Consider the following 12816-nt stretch of genomic DNA (forward strand, 5'->3'; position numbering starts at 1 on the left):
AAGCTAGATGGGTTCTGCTCAGAATTATCTGTCTGTTGCTGAGTGGATGATGGAAAAGGTTTGCTATTGCTAAACCTGTTTCTTCCACCATTATTAAAGCCTTGTTGAGGCTTTTGTTGATCCTTCCATGAGAAATTTGGATGCTTTCTCCATGAGGGATTATAGGTATTCCCATAGGGTTCCCCCATGTAATTCACCTCTGCTATTGCAGGGTTCTCAGGATCATAAGCTTCTTCTTCAGAAGATGCCTCTTGAGTACTATTGGATGCAGCTTGCAATCCATTCAGACTCTGATAAATCATATTGACTTGCTGAGTCAATATTTTATTCTGAGCCAATATGGCATTCAGAGTATCAATTTCAAGAACTCCCTTCCTCTGAGGCATCCCATTACTCATAGGATTCCTTTCAGAAGTGTACATGAACTGGTTATTTGCAACCATGTCAATGAGTTCTTGAGCTTCTACAGGCGTTTTCTTTAGGTGAATGGATCCACCTGCAGAATGGTCCAATGACATCTTTGATAATTCAGACAGACCATCATAGAATATATCCAAGATGGTCCATTCTGAAAGCATGACAGAAGGACACTTTTTGGTCAATTGCTTATATCTCTCCCAAGCTTCATAGAGGGATTCACCTTCTTTCTGTTTGAAGGTTTGAACATCCACTCTAAGCTTGCTAAGCTTTTGAGGAGGAAAGAACTTGGCTAAGAAAGCCGTGACCAGCTTATCCCAAGAGTTCCGGCTATCTTTAGGTTGAGAGTCCAACCATATTCTAGCTCTGTCTCTTACAGCAAACGGGAAAAGCATAAGCCTGTAGACTGATGAGCGGATAATTTATACGCTTTTTGGCATTGTTTTTAGTATATTTTTAGTATATTTTAGTTAGTTTTTATTATGTTTTTATTAGTTTTTAAATAAAAATCACTCTTCTGGACTTTACTATGAGTTTGTGTATTTTTCTGTTATTTCAGGTATTTTCTGGCTGAAATTGAGGGACCTGAGCAAAAGTCTGATTCAGAGGCTGAAAAAGGAATGCAGATGCTGTTGGATTCTGACCTCCCTACACTCAAAATGGATTTTCTGGAGCTACAGAAGCCCAATTGGTGCGCTCTCAATTGCGTTGGAAAGTAGACATTCTGGGATTTCCAGCAATATATAATAGTCCATACTTTGCCCGAGATTTGATGGCCCAAATAGGCGTTCCAAGTCAGCTCAAGAATTCTGGCGTTTAACTCCAAAACTGGCACAAAAGCTGAAGTTAAACGCCCAAACTGGCACAAAAGCTGGCATTTAACTCCAAGAAAAGTCTTTACACGAAAATGCTTCAATGCGCAGCCCAAGCACACACCAAGTGGGACCGGAAGAAGATTTCTGCATTAATTACTGATTTCTGTAAACCCTAGGCTACTAGTTCTCTATAAAAAGGACCTTTTGCTATTGTATTTTCATACTTTGAATCTTTGAGAAGTCTTATGCTATCTTAGACACGTTTGGGGGCTGGCCTCACGGCCAGGCCTAGACCTTGTTCTTATATATACTCAACGGTGGAGTTTCTACACACCATAGATTAAGGTGTGGAGCTCTGCTGTTCCTCATGAATTAATGCAATTACTATTGTTTTTCTATTCAATTCACGCCTACTTCTTCTCTAAGATATCACTTGTTCTTCAACTTGATGAATGTGATGATCCGTGACACTCATCATTATTCTCACCTATGAACGTGTGCCTGACAACCACCTCCACTCTACCTTCGATTGAGTGTGTATCTCTTGGGTTTCTAATCTAAGATTGGAACCTTCGTGGTATAGGCTAGAATTATTGGCGGCCATTCTTGAGATCCGGAAAGTCTAAACCTTGTCTGTGGTATTCCGAGTAGGATCTGGGAAGGGATGACTGTGACGAGCTTCAAACTCGCGATTGTGGGGCGTGTGACATGTAACGACCCAATTTTCAGTACGCCTAGGACATACCATAAATTGAGTGCTACCAATTTGTCATCCTAATTATTATCTATTATTTATTATATGAGCCTGATTCGTTGTTAAAAGCGTAGTTAGTTAGCGAGGTACTTTTTTTTTTTTGAAAATATTTGGATTAATAGACGGAATCATTCATAATCAACTCACAGTTGATAACAGATAAAACAGTTATAAGCAACCACACATAAATACATCACAAGTAGCTAGCAACATTCAGTTATCCAGCCTTTATTAGAGTATAGACCTTTAGTTAGAACACCCCTAGGTATAGCTAGATAATAACTATATACATATACATACATACAACATCCCAGGTCCTGACCTGTTCAAGAGGTCCCTAAGCTGGCACCTAAGCTAGCCTAGACTCTATACTCACCTAGTCCCTCTAAACTACTAAAGCGAGGGAAAGTACGTTCTAAGTCTTCACAACTCAAGTCAGGTGGAACTTGTCATCAAAAGATAGAACATCATCTGCTACTCCTCTGCACGATCAGACTTTTCCACAGGACGTCTCTCTGGTACCTCATGAACTATCCACAAAATAGGAATCTCGTACATAGGATTTATGTTAAAGTGCGCATACGAAGGGGTGCAGACGTTGGCTGGTCTCACAGTATTTACATATAATTAGAGAACAATATTCACCCTAGACTCAAAAGACTATCTAAAGCAGAATCCTCTTCTTACGAACGGTCATCAGCAAACTATGGTAAGGTACTCTTACTTCCATCTGAAGATGGGAAGGGAGAGAGAAGGGGTAAGAACTGGGGAGTTCTTAGTAGGGTCGGGGTTATTAGTTACGTTCATTAATTCTATGTTGTTTAGCACACTATTAGCAGAATACAAGGAAGCAGTAATTAGAAAACATAGATAAGTAGAGAATATAGAGAAAACAGATAGCAGAACACAAACAGAAGAATACAAGAAAATATCACAAGCGCAGAGAATGGAATACAAACAAGGAAAGCATACATTCATACCACAAACATAACAAAGGAAATGCGCAACCAAGTATGATGCATGTCTAGCCCTAGTGCAGGTAATGAGCTCATCTATCGGTTACTAACCCGCTCCCGACGTTATCCAGCAACCTCTGTCTGGATAAGGCTTTCCTATTAGCTATACCCATGTGTACAGGAAATAACCCTTCTGCCACCACAGGGTCCACTGCACGCAGGAAATAACACATCTGCCACTGCAGGGATGTACGCCGACACACCTTCTGTATACAGGAAATAACCCTTCTGCCACTACAGAAATGGAACAGGTGGTCACGGTACTTCTGTAGCAGGAAATAACCCCTCTGCCTTACAGAAATAAAATATGGATCTGTACCATAGGAAAGCGTTCTCAGTGATCACACCATTATCTATCTGACTGCCTCACTGCAGCAGATGATCATACAAGTATATCTGGAGTTGCCTTAACGCAACAAATGAATAAACACATCTCTTGGGTTGCCTCAAGCAACAAATAAATATCTCTTGGGTTTCCTCAAGCAACAAATCATCACATAATCATTCTCATTGTCATCATTCATCATCATTCTCATTATTCATCATCATTTTCACATTCTTATGCAGTACCTCTTTCTTTCTCTGTTCAATCATATTGTACAAACTTTACATCTTTCACTTTTACAACATCTTAATTCAAACCATTTCTCTTTATCACATTACTCTTTTCTCTTTGTCTATTTACTTTGCTCTGATTACTCTTTTCTCTGTATCCCTTTATTCTGCTCTGGTTACTCTATTCTCTTTGTTTCTTTACTCTGCTCTGATTTCTCTGTTTAACGTATGTATTTAAAGATTATGTAAATTTCGGTATGAATAGTTAGTTTGTCCCAAGTATAGGTTCATTAAGTCTATACTGAAACAGTTTAACTTTTCATATAATACCTAACCCTATTCGCAATTCCAGGACTAACTATGTTGCCCTAGTTCGTTCACTAGTCTCTGTCTGTTTTTCTGTCATTAAAACTTTACAGACTTTTTCTTCGATTTTTATCTTTTCTTCAACTTTTTATCTTTTATTTATCTTTGCCTCACTAATATGTTTTTACCACTCCCTAAGTGTTTTATGAAGGTAATTATGAGATTCTGAGTTTAAAGTTGTCTTTCTAAAGCTTTTACAGAAAACTGCATTTTTCGCATTATTTTATTATTTTTAATAAAATATTATTTTTAATTAAATATTATTATTTAATATTTTATTATTTTTTATTATTTTATCATTAAATTTTCAAAAATTAACTTACTTTTACTTTTAACCTTTAAAATTCACTTTTACCACCCTAACTTTCAAAAATTACTAAATAACCCCCCAAACACCAAATTAATTACTTCCTTGCCCTTTTATGAATCAAAAAGGTGTTCTTAATTGTTCTTCATCACACTCAAAGTGTTCTTCATGTTCTTCGTAAATTCTTCAGATTCTTTCTCTGTTTTTACCCGTTTATCAGTCTTTTCAGCAACCGATTTTTACCATAATTCATAATAAATTAGCAGCCAATAAAACCCCATATTTTCTACATGATTTCAACACAAATTGAACCTCAATTTAAGCCTAGGGTTTCATTTTTCCAGCTGCCCAAGAACATGAACTTTAAAGCTTGAATTTCATCAAATTTCATCAAAATTTCACCAAATTTTCACCAAGAATCAATCATATATGCAACCAATTTTTAGCACAGCCAATTTATACAACATTCACACAACTCAAATACAAATAATCAAGATTAATTTTGTGACACCCTACCTGGTTTTGCTGCTCCTAATTCGGTTAAACTTTCAGGTGGTCCTTAAGCACTTTTTCCTCCTAAATCACATCAAGAACAACTTTAAATCCAAAAACTCTCACCTGACCAAATCTCACTCAGTATGTTAGGAAGAGATATCTCACCTTATACTTACTGGAAATTCACGTTTCTTGGCCCTCAAGTCAAGTTAAGCATGATTCCTAAGGAAGAACATCAAGAAAACACATGTTTTGCATGGTTTTCCTTGAAAACCGAATTGAAATGGGAGGGAGACAGCAATCTCACCTTATTTCCAGCCTTGATAAGTCAGATGGTTATGTAGAGGGAGAAGAGAGGATCATTTTGGTGAAATCGGAGTTTTGATTTGAGTTTTGGTTCAGAAGAAATCAAGCTTTGAAGATTAAGTGTTCATGAAAGTTTCTCTCTTTTCTCTCTAGTTATTTTTGGCCAAAATGATGAAATGAGACAGCCTTTGAGGTCTTGGGGGTGTAAGGTGAGTTTTGATTGGTTGGCTTGGAGGTGGTTTAAAATAATATTAAAATATCTCTGGTGTACAACTACTAAAACTAGGTGTATTGGAACACTCGTAAAAACATCTCTAAAAATTATTTTCTGAGCTACTAGCATAAATGACACTAGTAACATATTTATTATGAGAATAGTACATGTATAATGAGGCCTTAGCATTGCTAAATTCATCAGAGAGTGTTGGTGCTAAGCTGCACCAGTAAACCGTAAACCCGGTTAAACCGATTTTCTATTTTTAACTAAAACTGACCAGGTAACCTTATAATATTATTCAAGAAGCTTATAATACTATTATAATGATAATATCATCCTATTATCTCTCTTCTCTCATAAATCGAGTCCGGTTTGTCAAACTGAGACTATTTACAAGAAACCAAATCAAAACTTCTAACCGATACGGTTCAAAAACCAGGTTCTTCGTGACCGCGTTATCGAGCTTGTCTCGGAAAAGGTTCTAACTTAAAGATGACATAATGACAATGAGGATTGAGATACTTTATGATATATCAAAGGTTTTCCCCTTACTGATCTTCCGGAGAAATCTGTACTTTCAGAAAAGATTTTGCGTTCTCGAAAACCGGGGTTGTTATATTCTACCCTCCTAAAGGAATATTTTGCCCTCAAAATTTCAGTTACCTGAGAATAGATGCGAGTAATCAGCTCTCATCTTATCTTTCAATTTCCAAGTGTGCTCTTCTTCTCCTCTTGGTTCCCATGCTACTTTGACTAAGCGAACAGTCTTGCCTCTTAGCTGCTTATCACTTCTTTCTACAATCTGAACTGGTGATGCTTGATATGTCAAATCATTTTATAACTGTACTGTTTCTGGTTATGAAACGTGACTATCATCGGGAACATATTTCTTAAGTTTCGAGACATAAAAAAAAACATCATGAAGGTTTGATAAATAAGGAGGAAGGGCTATTTGATAAGCTACTAGACCGACTCTTTTAAATATTTGGAAAGGTTCTATGTATCGTGGGTTAAGCTTCTTAGTCTTAAGGGCTCTACCTATTCTAGTAATCGAAGTTACATCTAGAAAGACATGATCTCCCTCACTAAACTCTAAGGGTCCACGTCTATTATCGGCATAGCTCTTTTGACGGCTCTGTGCGGTCTGTATCTTCTGGCGAATCCCCTTTATCTTCTCAGTAGTTTCTTGCACTAAGTCTGGACCTAAGACACTAGATTCTCCGTCATCATTCCAACACAATTGTGTCTGACATCTCCTTCTGTAGAGAGCTTCATATGGTGCCATTCCGATACTTTGTTGGTAACTGTTGTTGTAGACGAACTCGACCAATGGCAAATACCTATCCCAACTGCCCTGGTTATCCATCACACAAGATCTTAACATGTCTTCCAATGTCTGGATTGTTCACTCTGATTGTCCGTCTATCTGAGGATGGTATGCTGTACTCGTATGTAATTCTATTCCTAAAGCTTTCTGGAAAGCTCCCCAGAATCTGGAAGTAAACCTCAGATCTCGATCTGAAACAATTTACGAAGGTATCCCATGTAGTCGTATGTTTTCTTGAATATATAGCCGTGCTAGCCTTTCTAAAGTATAGTCAACTCGAATCGGAAGAAAATGTGTTGATTCTGTTAACCTGTCCACAATCACCCAAATAGCATCGTGTCCTGTTGAGGTCCTTGGCAATCCCGTGACAAAATCCATAGTGATCTGCTCCTATTTCCATTATGGTATTTCCAAGGGTTGCAGGGTTCCTGACGGTTTCTGGTGTTCCACCTTCACCTTCTGGCAGGTTAAACATTTTGAGACATAATCAGCTACCTCTTTCTTCAAGCCCGGCTACCAGAACATTTGTTTCAAATCCTTGATACATCTTTGTTACTCCAGGATGCATAGAAAATATACTTTGATGAGCTTCTGCTAGAATCCTTTGCCGCAAATCTCCAGAGCTAGGCACACAAATTCTGTTCTTATATCTCCAGAGGCTGCTACGATCTAGTCTTACAGCTTCTGGTTCCTCTACTTTCATCCGTCTCAGCATCGTCATCATTTCTGAATCCTGTGCTTGTGCTTGCTAAATCCTAATTTTAAAATCTGGTGTTATATGCAATTGGGCAAAACGGACTCCACTTGACGTCTCAGTCATAGCCAACTTAAGGTCCTCAAATTCCGCGAGTAACTTTTCTTCCTTTATCATCATCCAAGAGATATTCAAATTCTTCCTGCTCAAAGCGTCTGCCACCACGTTCGCTTTTCCTGGGTGATAACTTAACTTAAAATCATAGTTCTTCAGGAACTCCATCCACCTTCGCTGTCCAGAATTTGCACTTTGATAGCTTATCATATAACTTTCGAGTCCTCAGTGTCTGCAATACAGTCCTTAGATGCTCTTCATGCACTCTTTCTATCTTCGAATAGATGAGAATATCGTCTATAAAAACTACTACAAACTGATCAAGGTATGGACGGAAAATACGATTCATGTAATCCATGAAAATCGTAGGAGCATTAGTTAGTCCAAACGACGTAACCGTATACTCATAGTGACCATAACGATTTCTAAATACAGTCTTCGGTATATCTGATTCTTTCACTCGAATCTAGTGATAGCCCGATCGCAAATCAATCTTCGAAAACACAGTTGCACCTTTTAACTGATCCATCAAATCATCTATTCGTGGAAGTGGGTACTTGTTCTTGATAGTGACTTTATTTAACTGTCGGTAATCTACACAAAGTCACATTCCACCATCCTTCTTCTTTACTAGCAACACCGGAGCTCCCCAAGGTGATGCGCTAGGACGAATAAATTTTTTTCCAAGTAGCTCATCCAACTGCTTCTTCAACTCTGCAAGTTCCAGTGGTGACATCTGGTACGGTGCTATGTAAATCGGTCCGGTTCCAAGTACAAGTTCAATGCTGAATTCTATCTCTCGCTGAGGAGGAAACTCAGGTATGTCATTCGAAAAAATATCAGGAAATTCCTTCACCACTTGATTCGTTCTAAGCTTAGTTCACTATCATTCGAGCTAGCCGCTAATAGAACGTACCCCTCACAATCACTCCCATCTAATGCAACTCTTACAGAATTCTGATATGAAGTATGAGACAGAAATGGTTTAATATCTAAACTATCAGACGGAATAACAGCAGTTCTTTCATAGCAATCAAGAAAAACATGATACTTAGATAACCAATCTAACCCTAAAATAACTTCTAAACCACATAGAGGCAAACAGATTAGATCACGTATAAAAGTTCTGTTCCTAATAGTGAATGGTACTTGCAGGCACACTAAACTAGTCAAAGCATTTTGGGATGCAGGTGTATGGACAATCAGATCAAAGTTCAACTCAGAGAAATCTAGTCACGAGCAACAGTTAAAGAAACAAAGGAATGCGATGCACCCGAGTCATACAGTACAATTAGAAATCGATCTTTGACAATACACTGACCTTGGATCAGGGCGTCTGATTGCATAGCATCATCAGTAGTCATGGCAAACACTCGACCTTGTTGCTGGGTTCGCACTAGATTTTGAAAAAACTTTCTTGGGTACATCCTAGCTGTGTGTCCAGATTCCTCACAAGTAAAATAAGCGTTCGTTCCTTACAGCATCCAAATATAACATAACCATAACCATGGAGATCATAACAGCTATGAGGATAGCTGTGCCTCGCATCGATTCGTCATTCGGAACTCGATTAAACTATGTCTATTCGCAGTCATTAAGGTCCTATCTGCACCAAACAATCAACATTAAGGTGATCAGTCTTAATATTTCAAGTAAGGCACGAACATTCCCGAAATGAGCACTTATAGACATTCATGCTAAATGTATCTTAAAGATACCCTAATGGCGTGAGACACACAAGCAGAGTATGCAATGAAGCATAGTCAGTCCACTCCCCAGGCTCTACTGGGAAACGAATTGCTCTGATACCAAATTGTAATGACCCAATTTTCAGTACGCCTGAGACATACCAGAAATTGAGTGCTACCAATTTGTCATCCTAATTATTATCTATTATTTATTATATGAGCCTGATTCGTTGTTAAAAGCGTAGTTAGTTAGCGAGGTACTTTTTTTTTAAAACATTTAGATTAATAGACGGAATCATTCATAATCAACTCATAGCTGATAACAGATAAAACAGTTATAAGCAACCACGCATAAATACATCACAAGTAGCTAGCAACATTCAGTTATCCAGCCTTTATTAGAGTATAGACCTTTAGATAGAACACCCAAGGTATAGCTAGATAATAACTATATACATATACATACATACAACATCCCAGGTCCTGACCTATTCAAGAGGTCCCTAAGCTGGCACCTAGGCTAGCCTAGACTCTATACTCACCTAGTCCCTCTAAACTACTAAAGCGAGGGAAAGTACGTTCTAAGTCTTCACAACTCAAGTCAGGTGGAACGTCATCAAAAGATAGAACATCATCTGCTACTCCTCTGCACAATCAGACTTTTCCACAGGACGTCTCTCTGGTACCTCATGAAGTATCCACAAAATTGGAATCTCGTACACAGGATTTAGGTTAAAGTGCGCATACGAAGGGGTGCAGACGTTGGCTGGTCTCACAGTATTTACATATAATCAGAGAACGATATTCACCCTAGACTCAGAAGACTATCTATAGCAGAATCCTCTTCTTGCGAACGGTCATCAGTGAACTATGGTAAGGTACTCTTACTTCCATCTGAAGGAGGAAGGGAGAGAGAAGGGGTAAGAACTGGGGAGTTCTTAGTAGGGTCGGGGTAATTAGTTATGTTCATTAATTCTATGTTGTTTAGCAGACTATTAGCAGAATACAAGGAAGCAGTAATTAGAAAACATAGATAAGTAGAAAAAATAGAGAAAATAGATAGCAGAACACAAACAGAAGAATACAAGAAAATATCACAAGCGCAGAGAATGGAATACAAACAAGGAAAGCATACATTCATAGCACAAACATAACAAAGGAAATGCGCAACCAAGTATGATGCATGTCTAGCCCTAGTGCAGGTAATGAGCTCATCTGTCGGTTACTAACCCGCTCCTGACGTTATCCAGCAACCTCTGTCTGGATAAGGCTTTCCTATTAGCTATACCCATGTGTACAGGAAATAACCCTTCTACCACCACAGGGTCCACTGTACGCAGAAAATAACACATCTGCCACTGCAGGGATGTATGCCGACACACCTTCTGTATACAGGAAATAACCCCTCTGCCACTACAGAAATAGAACAGGTGGTCACGGTACTTCTGTAGCACGAAATAAACCCTCTGCCTTACAGAAATAAAATATGGATCTGTACCGTAGAAAAGCGTTCTCAGTGATCACACCATTATCTATCTGACTGCCTCACAGTAGCAGATGATCATACAAGTATATCTGGAGTTGCCTTAAATCAACAAATGAATAAACACATCTCTTGGGTTGCCTCAAGCAACAATTAAATATCTCTTGGGTTGCCTCAAGCAACAAATCATCACATAATCATTCTCATTATCATCATTCATCATCATTCTCATTATTCATCATCATTTTCACATTCTTATGCAGTACCTCTTTCTTTCTCTGTTCAATCATATTGTACAAACTTTACATCTTTCACTTTTACAACATCTTAATTCAAACCATTTCTCTTTATCACATTACTCTTTTCTCTTTGTCTTTTTACTTTGCTCTGATTACTCTTTTCTCTGTATCCCTTTATTCTGCTCTGGTTACTCTGTTCTCTGTGTTTCTTTACTCTGCTCTGATTTCTCTGTTTAACGTATGTATTTAAAGCTTATGTAAATTTCGGTATGAAGAGTTAGTTTGTCCCAAGTATAGGTTCATTAAGTCTATACTGAAACAGTTTAACTTTTCATATAATACCTAACCCTATTTGCAATTCCAGGACTAACTATGTTGCCCTAGTTCGTTCACTAGTCTCTGTCTGTTTTTCTGTCATTAAAACTTTACAGACTTTTTCTTCGATTTTTATCTTTTCTTCAACTTTTTATCTTTTATTTATCTTTGCCTCACTAATATGTTTTTACCACTCCCTAAGTGTTTTATGAAGGTAATTATGAGATTCTGAGTTTAAAGTTGTCTTTCTAAAGCTTTTACAGAAAACTGCCTTTTCCGTATTATTTTATTATTTTTAATAAAATATTATTTTTAATTAAATATTATTATTTAATATTTTATTATTTTTATTATTTTATCATTAAATTTTCGAAAATTAACTTACTTTTACTTTTAACCTTTAAAATTCACTTTTTACCACTCGTAACTTTTAATATTTCTACTTTTACCACCCTAACTTTCAGAAATTACTAAATAACCCCCCAAACACCAAATTAATTACTTCCTTGCCCTTTTATGAATCAAAAAGGTGTTCTTAATTGTTCTTCATCACACTCAAAGTGTTCTTCATGTTCTTCGTAAATTCTTCAAATTCTTTCTCTGTTTTTACCCGTTTATCAGTCTTTTCAGCAACCGATTTTTACCATAATTCATAATAAATTAGAAGCCACTAAAACCCCATATTTTCTACATGATTTCAACACAAATTGAACCTCAATTTAAGCCTAGGGTTTCGTTTTTCCAGCTGCCCAAGAACATGAACTTTAAAGCTTGAATTTCATCAAATTTCATCAAAATTTCACCAAATTTTCACCAAGAATCAATCATATATGTGATGACAAGTCATCCTAGCCTATTTTAGCTAGTCTTTTTCTTTTGTTTTCATTAGAATTATGCACTTTCTTAAGCTACAAGCAAGCTAATTGAGTAGATTTTCATGTTTCCCTTGATTGAACCAACCATATAAGAATTTATGCCATTTCATGAGGTTTTATGCTATATTTGTTGCATATTATGAAAGAATGAATATCTCATGATTTTGAGCATAGCTTTGATGAGTTTGGTTGATTAATGATAGGTGAAGAAAGCTTGGAGAAAGGTTGAAGCAAAGAGGAATGGGTAGAAGTGAAGAGAGGACAATGGAATAAGTGAAATTGAACCAGGAGGCATGAAGTTAGCCCCAACGTTAGCCCCCTAACTTGGAGGCTAACGTTAGGCATGAAGAGTACTCCCTGGGCTCCCCACGTTTGAGCCAACGTTAGCCCCCTAACTTGAAGGCTAACGTTGGCAAGAGAAACTTCTTCCCTGGGCACCAACGTTTGCGCCAACGTTAGACCCCTAACTTGGGGGCTAACGTTGGCACATGAACATTCAAGGAAGAGGCATGAAGTTAGCCCCAACGTTAGCCCCCTAACTTGGAGGCTAACGTTGGAACTTGAGAGTTTCTCCCCTGGGCACCAACGTTTGCGCCAACGTTAGCCCCCTAACTTGGAGGCTAACGTTGGCACATAAATTACAAAAGGGGAAGGGCCAACGTTTGCGCCAACGTTAGCCCCCTAACTTGGAGGCTAACGTTGGCGCCACTAGCATATAAGCAAGGCCAACGTTAGGGTCAAAGTTAGACCCCTAACGTTGGCACCAACGTGCATACCAGTAAATTTTGCTTGCTGCTATGAAAAGTTGGAGCCAAAGTTAGACCCCTAACTTT

General features: G+C 37.9%; 1 non-coding gene across 1 annotated transcript; it reads left to right on the forward strand.

Annotated features, from left to right (window-relative positions):
* Positions 1 to 572: 572 nt before the first annotated feature.
* On the forward strand, positions 573 to 680 carry LOC148545334 (small nucleolar RNA R71). The gene has a single exon (XR_015900254.1). It is a non-coding gene; the product is annotated as a small nucleolar RNA R71 (small nucleolar RNA).
* Positions 681 to 12816: the final 12136 nt, after the last annotated feature.

This window comes from Arachis ipaensis, chromosome B9 (assembly GCF_059453495.1).
Source record: "Arachis ipaensis isolate K30076 ecotype BB chromosome B9, ASM5945349v1, whole genome shotgun sequence".
NCBI classification, from domain to species: domain Eukaryota; kingdom Viridiplantae; phylum Streptophyta; class Magnoliopsida; order Fabales; family Fabaceae; genus Arachis; species Arachis ipaensis.